Genomic DNA, 10,827 nt, shown 5'->3' on the forward strand with positions numbered 1-10,827 from the left:
GAGTTTACACTTAATGAGTTTACCTTTAGTGACTTCTTTCCAGGAGCAGCTAGCTGGCTCCCAGCATACATTGGTTTCTGGTATCTTTGAGCTAAGGCTTTTCTAATCCAGCAGGCTGAAGAGCGGGAGGGAGGAAGGGAAGAGCGCCATCTGCTGGCAGGATCCAGGATTACATAAGGAGACAGTGGAGTTTTAGCCAGAACCTCATGTAGGTCCTCAATCAACCTTGTGCACAAGAGGCAAACAGCTGGAGAATGTTTAGCGAAGCAACGCGTGACTTGAAAAACTCAGAACACAATGTGGAAAGCTTGGGTTAGGACCTGGAATGAGTGACCACTCGGGTGCTGGAAACCAAACACAGGTCCTGTGCAATCAACTGCAGGACATCCTCCCATAACCCCCCCACACACACACACCTTCCCATGTCTTTCTTTTTCTGATCTATTGCCATCGCCTTTTTTCTTTTTCTTTTTCTTCATTTGTTCTGTCTTCCATTCTGTTCCCTTTAAAGAACTTTTGCATTCTGTCATTTTATAGGCATAAATTTAGAACTCATTTTAATTCTTCTCTTCTTTCTTTCTCTTTCTCTCTCTCTCTCTTTCTTCCTTCCTTAAGACAGGCTCTCCCTTTGAATTGCTGACTGACCTTGAACTCTGGTACACCAGACTGGCCTCCGTCTGCTGAGTGCTGTAATTAGAGGTGCACACCACCCTGTCCTGCCTCCATGCTTGGGTCTTACTGATCTCGTGTTCTTCCCCATCTGCCTGCTCATCCAGGAGAGATTGGTTACTACATTACTACTGTGATTCACTCACCAGGCTAGGAAAATAACCAGCTATTATCATACCTTTTTTTCCACATGGAGAGGTTTAATGAGAGGAGTAGAAAAGGGGAGAAGTAAAGGAGGCCGGCCAATGGGCACGTGGGGGGAAGGGGGGAGGAGGATGGGGAGAGAAGGGACAGGGACAGAGAGGAAGAGAGCAGAGCATAGAAGAACAAAGAGGATGCCTTTTCTCTAATTTCTTAACTTTTTGTGGTTTTTGTTTTCTTGCCTGTTTTTGTTTTCTCTTGTTTTATTTCCCCCCCAAGCCTTTCTCTGTGTCCTGGCTGTCCTGGAACTCACGCTATAGACCATGCTGGCCTCTAACTCACAGAGATCCACCTGCCTCTGCCTCCCAAGTGCTGGGCTTATGTATCACCATTGTCCAGCTAATTTGTGTTTTTTAACTGGGTCTCACGTAGCTCAGGCTGGGCTACACCTTGCTTTGTAATGAAGGATGACCTCTAACTTCTAGTCCTCCTGCCTCTACCTCCAAGTGCTGGGATGACAGGCAATGGTAGCATTTACTATTAATAAACCAAAAGAGGAAGTCACTGCTCTCCCCATCCCCAAATTTTCAGAGGCAAATTGACTTAGTTGGGGTCTAACATAGGTGGAAAGAGTCTTGAAGTCACCTTGGTTAGCTCTGTCTCTTTACAAAGAGAGACTGAGGTCCTGGGAGAAGGGGGGGGAGGAGGAGAGAAATTTTTGCATGTGTATTTAGATCATGACCAATTTCAGCTCTTCTGAATCCCTACCCTAGGCTCCTTCTAGGAGTACAAAGCATAGGAGGAGAGGCTGAACACCCAGCCATGGGTTTTTACCTTGTAACGTCTGAACAACCCCCAAATCATGTCATACTGTTTTTTCAGAGAAATACCAGGATCTCCTAAGTGTACATCTCTCTCATTGTCATGACAAATCTATAAAAGCACTTTTTAGCATCTGAAAAAGAACAATGGGTCTACTTCATGGGACCCTAGAACATTTGAAAATGAGTTATAAATGACAACATATGAATAAGAAGAAATAGTAATGGCCAGCAAGATGGCTCAGAGCGAGGGTGCCTATCACAGAACCAGATGATCTGAGTTCAGTCCCCACAATGAACATGGTGGAAGGAGAGAACTGACCCCCAAGGGTTGTCCTCTGACCTCTGAAAGTGTGCCAGGGCATGCACATACCTACACATGTACCCACAGCTAATTAACATGTGTTAAAGCTTAAGATTAATACAAACTTAATGTCATAGGATACAATAGAAGAATACGGCCATTAGGCAGACAGGCCTTGAGGTCTCCTCACTCTGTCATCTGAGGTCGTTCTCTATTGTGTGGTACGGGGATGATGGTATTTGTTCTGCAGGAGGCCAAGAGGATCAGAGATCACACATGTCAAAGATCCCTGGTCTGACTTACACTTGAACATCACTGCTCATCATCCAAGGAAGTCAGGACAGGAACTCAGGCGGGGCAGGCACCAGGAGGCAGGAGCTGATGCAGAGGCCATGATGGGTGCTGCTCACCAGCCTGCTTCCCCATGGCTTTCTCAGCCTGCTTTCTTATAGAACCCAGGACCACCACCCAGGACCAAAACCCCCATGATGGGCTGGGCCCTCCTCCACCAATCACTAATGAAGAAACTTCCCTACAGCTGGATCTTTTAGAAGCATCTTCTCAATCGAAGCTCCCTCCTCTCAGATAACTACTCTAACTTGTGTCAAGTTCACATAGAGCCATCTAGCACACCACTTAAAACAAATGTCAGATAGGCGTGGTGGTGCACACACACTTTTGATTTTGGCACTTGGGAGGCAGAGGCAGGCAGATCTCTGAGTTTGAGGCCAGCCTGGTCTTTAGGACAACCAGGGTTGTTGAAAAAAAAAAGAACAAAACAAGCAATCAAACAAATAAACAAAAAAATGTCAGGGTTGAAATTAATGTAAGGATTGAAATAGCAAGTGTGGAAACACGCAGGAAGTTACAGCTGGGTGTGAAATAAGACTGATGGATAAGAGGAAGGAGGGGAGAAAAGCATTGCTGCCACACTGACTGACCGCCATCGTTCGTAACCTCAAAGCCTATGGATAGTGGGGTAGTCAGTCCTACACATAGTCTTTAAAGATCTATTTTAGTTTTACTCACATGTATGTGTGTGTCTGTGTGTCTGTGTATGTGGTCACCTAAGAGATCCCCTCAGGAGAGGGTGTCAGCAGCTGGAGTTTGGGGAAGCTTTGAGGGCTGGAAACTGAGCGCTCATTTCTCTACAACGGCGGGAAATTCTTTTGCTGCTGAACCATTTCTCCAGGGCTTCACTGCATAGTCCTGGCTGGTCTGAAACTCAGAGATCCACCTGCCTCTGCCTCCTGAGTACTGGGATTAAAGGAATGTACCCCTGTGTTAGGCTTATAATGTTTACATCTTTTGAAGTTATAATCGCAATGTTTCTAGTGTCCCCTCTAACACCTCCCTGTTCGCATCCACATTTGTGGCCTCTTTTTCTTTAATTGTTCATAAATGCAACCTCAACCTTCGTTGTATATCACATGATCTCAGGGCTGACCACTTGGTGTTGGGAGGGGGCATAGAGGCAATTTTCCCCAAGGAAGACTACGTGTTTCCTGCTCTTGGCTTTCCTTAGTTGCCTGAAACTGTGTCTGGGATTGAATCCTCTGACCTTCCCCTTGTTTATGTCCAACGGTTTTGTTCAGGTCTTGTCAGGCAGCTATGTCAATGAGATCTCATGGGTGTAATATCGTTGACATTTCTAGAAGACAGAATTCCCACAGCAAACTTCCTACTTCTCTCGCTCTTATTGTCTTCCTGCTCCTCTCCTGCAATGACCTCGGAGCCTTAGGCCCAAGTGTCCTGCTGCAGCTGTACCAGCTGGGGCTGGCCACCATAGAGCTCTCTCGAGCTCTGCCTTTTGATTGGGTGTGGCTTTCCTTAATAGTCTCTGTCTGTTGATAAGGCATGAAAAGGTAATATAATGTTTAATGATAATTGTAGGTTGATGTCAGGTTGACACATGATTGGACAGTAGAGAATGGGGCGGGGACAAAGTTTTTGTAAGGCGAGAGAGAGGAGGAAGGAGGGAGATCAAGGAGGAGATGACAGAGCATGACGATCCAGCTCCAGGTGGACTAGGTCAGTTTTTATCTTGTCTAGGTGGGCAGTTCTGTTTTTATCTTGTCTAGGTGGGCAGTTCTGTCTTTTTTTTTTTTTTAAGCCTTCACTTTTTTATTCTTTGTACACAAAGACTAGCATGATGGGTTTCACACATGTTCAGCCCATATTTACGGATCAGACCGTGGCGGTTAGAGCAGACGCTGCAAGAGCGAGAACCCTGGTAACTTCCGCAGATGACTCCAGTAGAGCTGCTGGTGACCCATCTTGCCTTCAGACGCCCAACAGGAAAAAGGCAATTTCTATCTTTATTAATTGGTAGTGAATTTACTCTGTGGGTGTACTGTAGATTGAGAATTTAACATATAAATCTAATTGCTAAATTATGTTTCTGGAACTTTGATCTTACTGAGCTAAAGATAGGACAGTGTGTGGAAGAAATGACTAAGAGGCAGTTGGAGCATGCGGATCTGGTTCTGATGCCTGAGTGGAGTGAGAACCACCCACAGGATAAGATGTGTGTGTGTGTGTGTGTGTGTGTGTGTGTGTGTGTGTGTGTGTGTGTGCGTGTGCGCGCGTGTGTGCGCGCTCGACGTGGGAACTACCGCCCAGGGGACCGTGCAGAGAGGGCGGCTAAAAGGAAGACAGCCAGGAGACCACCGCTTGCAGACCGCGTGGCATAGCAGCAGCCAGAGCGAGTGGATCTGGCTCCCAGGAACGGATAGAAAATGTTCCTTTTTAATTTTTATCACAACAGAAAACATTGAAATTTCCAATCACATACTTTACTTAAAATCACTTTCTGGTTGCGTTTTGTTTGTTTGTTTGCTTGCCTTGTTTTTTGTTTTGAGGCAAGAGTCCCGTGTTGCAGAGTTCAGTTTTGAGTGCCTCCCAAGGTAGCCAAGAATAACTTTGAACTCCTGATCTTCCTGCCTCTAACTCCCAGGTGCTACAATTATAGATATATGCTACATTAGCTGGCTTTACAATTATTTTTTCTTTTTTTTCGGAGCTGGGGACCGAACCCAGCTAGGCAAGCGCTCTACCGATGAGCTAAATCCCCAACCCCTGGCTTTACAATTTTAATTAAATTTATTTATTTACTTTGTGTGTGTGTGTGTGTGTGTGTGTGTGTGTGTGTGTGTGTGTGTGTGCGCGCGCGCGTGCACGCAGAGGGCAACTTGTGGGGAGTGATTTCTCTTCCACCATGTAGGTCTTACAAGCCTGACTTTGAAATAATTTTAAAGTAACAACCAAAAATTCTAGGCATGGTAGTGAACACCTTTTAATCCACCTAGTAAAGTCAGGTGGATCTTTGTAAGTTTGATCTTTGTAAGTCTACAGAAGATCCCAGGACAGCCAACACTATAGAGAAAGACTCTTTCAAAAGAACCCCAAACTAAACTCAAACAAAGGAAAATAAATCCAAAGAATAAAAAACAGCTCACAAATTTCCCAGGGTGTCTTGCTACTTCTCTATTGTAATGAAGAGATGTTGCTGTAAAATTATAAAAAAGAGTCTACATCCTGCTCTTGGTCTGGAACCGCAATGCCCCAAGATATCTGCTAGGTATCTTGCCAGAAGCACACATCCCAATTCAGAGGTGGCCCAGTGTCTCTGCCGCCACACACTCCCTTACACTTATATCGCTACAAGAAAGAACACACAACACAATAACCTCTGATCCAATTGATAAGATGTAACTGCCCACGTAAACACACAAATCCCGGTACACATCCATCCCTTAAGAACATTTATAACAACCTGTAGAGGTACAGCGTGGAATCTTTTTTAAATTTTTTTTTCTTTTTTTTTTCCGGAGCTGAGGACCGAACCCAGGGCCTTGCGCTTGCTAGGCAAGCGCTCTACCACTGAGCTAAATCCCCAACCCCATACAGCGTGGAATCTTAACGTCAGCTTCCATGTTGTCTCCACCATTTCTCTGCCGCCTCTACTCTTCCGTTCCGTCTCCTCCTCTTCCTTCAAACTTTTCTCCCGCCCATCCTTCCTTCTCATCCAATGACAGACCTCCTTCTATCTTGTGCCTGCCTCACCTGTGACATCATCCCACAAAGAGACACCATGACCAAGGCAATTTATAAAGGCCAGCATTGACTTGGGTCTCACAGTGTCAGAGGGTTAGGACCCATGGCCATTACAGTGGAAGGCATGTCACCTGGAATGATGCTGGAGCAGTAGCCGAGACCTGACGCCCTGATCCACAAGTAGGGGCAGAGACAGCTGACTGGGAATGGGGTAGGCTGCTGAAATCTCAAAGCCCATCCCCAGTGACACAGCTCCTCCAACAAGGCCACACCTCCTAATCCTTCCCCAGTCCCACCCACTGGGGGGGACCAAGGACTCAAACCCACCAGCCAATGGTGATCATTCTTCCCCAGGCCACCACAGAAGGGAACGGTTAGCTTGCACTTTATGTTACTATGCACATTTTAAAAAATCCTACTATGTTCCTAGTGTAGAACTTCTGGGCTCATATAATCAATCCTCTTTCCTCAGCTTCCAGAATAGGACTGGAGGCTGTGCCGGATCTGGCTATATAAAGACTGGGAGAGTCCAGCAATGGTTGACGGCACACGTTTGCACATAGTAGGTGAGGGCAGGAAGGTTAGGAGTTAGGTCAGCCTTGGCTACGTAGTCAATTCAAAGCCAGCCCATGCTCCATGAGAACTTGTCCCCACAAATCGATCAGGCAAATAAGTGTTAAAAATCTTATAATTTTCGAGGATGCTAGGGATTGAACCCTAGGGCAAGGGTTACACCCACATTACCCTGCAGGTGACATTTAAGGGCTTTAGAGTCTCATCGCTTATAATTTTCTTAAAGATTTATTCATTTAATGTATATGAGTACACTGTAACACCAGAAGAGAGCATCGAATCCCATTACAGATGGTTGTGAGCCACCATGTGGTTGCTGGGAATTGAACTCAGGACCTCTGGAAGAGCAGTCAGTGCTCTTGACCGCTGAGCCATCTCTCCAGCCCTCATCATTTGTAATTTGAACTTTTACTTAAGCCTGTGATCACTTTTTTAATCTATAAACCTGGGGTAATAAAACGATAGGAATACTGTAGCTCTGATTTTAGAATTAATTCAGATTATATTTGTAAAAGTGCACAACACTTCACCAGGTAACCTCTCAATCAATATTGGCTGTTTTTCCCTTACTGAAAAATGTAGCTCCTGGAAGGGGCAAGGCTAAGCCAGGCTCCACCGAAGGAAAAACCCACCCTCCATCAGCCTCTCCAATGTGCTATTGCAAGGGAAAAGGCCTAAGAAGAATCAGAGAGGGCCCAAAGGTTCTGGAATTAGAACTAGATGACTGGGAGTGTCAGGGCTTAACCCCCTCCACGAGCCCTAGGTAACCATAAAGGTGGAAAGGAAGCGCAAAGACTTTCTGGTGGACACGGGCACAACGCTCTGTTTCAAAACAACCGCTGGGGCCACTGTCGAATTGAAAAACATGGTGCAAGGGGTAACGGGCACCAAGCCAATATTCATGGTCCACCCCAAGAAAGGTGATTTTGGGAGTGGGATGGGTAACTCACTCATTTGTGGTCATTCCTGGATGCTCATATCCCTTGCTGGGAAGACACCTCCTCACCAAAATGGGAGCCCAAATCTATTTTGGCTCAGGGGGAGTAAAGTGCTGGTTAAGAACGGCCATATCTATGTTCTGACCTTGGCTCTAGAAGAGGAATACAAACTGTTCCTTCAGCCAGCCCCATTTCTAAGCCTGTTACTCCAGAAGTTCCTAGTAGTAGTCCCCAAGGTTGAGCAGAAAAAAATCCAATGAGACTTGCCCAACATTGGGCCTGGTTCTAGTTCAGTTAAAAACTGGGGCTACCCCAGCCTGAACCGGACAGTACCCAATGCCCAGAGAAGCCAGAACAGGGACCACCCTCACATTAACTGGCTCCGGGAGGCAGGGATTTGGATTCCTTGCCAATCCTCATGGAATACTCCCTCCTTCTGGTCAAGAAGCCCCATTACAATGAGTATTGACCTGTGCAGGATTTAAGAGAGGTAAATAAGTGGATGGAAGACATCCATTCCACAGTTCCAAACCCATACACCCTGCTGAGCAGCCTCCCTCCTGAGCATACAACATACACTGTGCTTGACCTGAAGGATGCCTTCTTCAGCCTGCCCCTGGCATCCGAAAGCCAGCCTCTATATGCCTTTGAATGACAAGACTTAGAGAGAGGCTTCGACGGACTTGGACATGCCTGCCTCAAGGATTCAAGAACTCACCCACTATCTTTGATGAGGCACTACCTGAAGATTTGGCTGAGTACCTGTGAGCCCACCCTCAAACAACGGTTCTCCAGTATGGAGATGACATCCTTATGGGGAGGGGGACTTGGAGACATGCCAGGAGCCACAAGAAACCTCCTACAGGAGCTGAGTCAACTTAGGTACCAAGTGTCTGCTAAGAAGGCTTAGCTCTGTCAATCTGAGGTCACCTATCTGGGGTACATACTTAATGGGGGGGTCAGTGCATTCTGTTGTATGCCAAGGCAGTGACAAAGAAACTCCTGAAAGACATCGTACCCAGGTATGGTGCCTACCCTGCTGGGGTCTGACAGACCAGCATTCGTCTCTCAGGTTACTCAATCTCTAGCACAGGTTCTGGAGACCATTTAGAAATTACATTGTGCATACAGACCCTAGGGTTCAGGGCAAGTAGAGAGAATGAGAGACCTTAACCAAACCAACCCTTGAAACTGGCAGTGACTGGGTGTCCCTCCTACCTTATGCCTTATATAGGGTTAGGAACACCCCCTATACTTTAGGTCTCACCCACTTTGAGATCCTATATGGGAGGCCCCTCCCATGCTGCCTAGCTTCCAGTCTGACACCTTAGCTGAATAGGACCAACATAAGTTTTTATTTGTTATTTTGTCTTTTTTTTTTTGAGCTGAGGAACCAACCCAGGGCCCTAGCAAGCGCTCTACCACTGAGCTAAATCCCCAACCCCAACATAAATTTTTAAAATCCTTAAAAGCCCTCCATAGTCCAGAAGCAACTCTGACTGCCACCTGCCAGGTTTATGAGTCTGCTCCTCCCCTAAACCCCCACTGCTTTGAACCAGGTGATGAAGTCTAGATTAAGAGACATAATCACAAGACTCAGGAACTGTGCTGGAAAGGACCTCCACGCTATGATCCTGAACACGCCGATGGCTGTTAAGGTGGCCAGGATCTGAAAGATCCCCGTTTGACATCAGTGCAACCATTTCTTTTCTTTTCTTTTTTTTTTTTTTTTCTTTCTTTTTTTCCGGAGCTGGGGACCGAACCCAGGGCCTTGCGCTTGCTAGAGTGCAGCCATTTCTTAAGAATGAAAAATTTTAAGTTGGCCTCTGCTTAGCCCCTAGACGTTAGACCAGAAAGTACAGAAAGCACATTCCCACCCACTCTCCAGGAAGCTACCCGAGCACAGGAACAGATGATATAGCTGTGGCCTTGTCCTGGGAACTCCAGGAGGAAAACATCTGCCGAGTCAGACATCCTTGGCACCAGAATAGCTGAGCTAATAAAGCCGTGTGGCCTTATAATGACTGTATACACTGTACATTTCTGCTGTTTGAGGCTCTTCACATCCCTCCCGCGTGAGGACGTGTGGAGCCCCAGTGCACTGGTATCCCGAGTAAACCTGTTGTTTTTACATCAAGACTGAGTCCTGTGTGTTCGTGGGGTGGTGGGTGTCCTCAGGATTGGAGTGAGAGTCTCTTCAATCTGAGGGTCTTTCAGATCCAGACGTGGATACCCCACTCCCATGTTAAGCCTGCCAGGGGAGAGAATTCAACAGTTGAGGTCCCAGCGAAAGAGACTTCCAGATGAACCACGGCAGGAACTGTAAAAGGTCGCCCCACATCCTGTTGGTCCGCTGAAACTGCGACTCCAGCGCTCCCGATCCTGTTTGCTTGCTGCTTACCCTTTGTTACACCAGACAGGAGCCCCCACTGTCCCCTAAATCTAACCTGGCAGATAGTTAATGCAGGGAGGGTTAGATTGCCAACTCTACCCCACTCAACTCCCCCAGCACCTGGCTCCTGATCTTAATGTAGACCTTTGTGACTTAGCGGATGAGGGATGAGGCCCCTCAGGCCAACAACCCTTTCCTTGCTGTGGCTGCAACTCACACAGGGCCTGAAGGAACACAGGTCTCAGGCCTTTTATGTCTGCTTGAGGAACTCTCAGAATGGGAGCCATCGAACCCAATGTGGAGGTCCAGAGTCCTTTTTCTGTGCGACATGGGAGTGCGAACCGACTGTGTAGATAAGCTAAAAGCCTCCCCACTTCAAAGATGACCTCGTCACTGTGACTCCGTTCAGAGATACACAGACATCTGGAGCCTGGGTCCTACACAAGACACCCAGCTACCTAGAAGAGAGACTTGTGGACCTTGTTGACCTTGTTTTGAGCCCCCTTACTATCTGAGTACCCCTTGGGGAAGATGCAACAGAAGGCCGATTGGATTGCTGGTAAGACATGGGGACTAAGACTTTACATCTCTGGCTATGATGCAGGATTCCTGTTAACTGTACAATTGCTCCAACATAACCTGTGAGACCCAAGGTTCCCTTAAGCCCCAACAAGGTATTAACAAGGCTGAACCAATCACTCCACCCCCACCCCCAACCTCTGCCCCTTCCCACCATCACTCCCTCATCAGGACCCACCACCCTTTCTCCCCAGTGAGGTCTCACTTCATGTAACCAACCGTTCCACCTCCTGCATTATCCACTTCTTCACCTGAGTCAAGACCTTTAGTTATTTAGAAGTCACTTTCTAGGCTCTTAACCCCTTCCACTCAGACAACACAGGACTGTTGGTTATGCCTAAATGCTCAGCCCTC

The sequence above is a fragment of the Rattus rattus genome, chromosome 15 (genome assembly GCF_011064425.1).
Source record: "Rattus rattus isolate New Zealand chromosome 15, Rrattus_CSIRO_v1, whole genome shotgun sequence".
Lineage (NCBI taxonomy): Eukaryota > Metazoa > Chordata > Mammalia > Rodentia > Muridae > Rattus > Rattus rattus.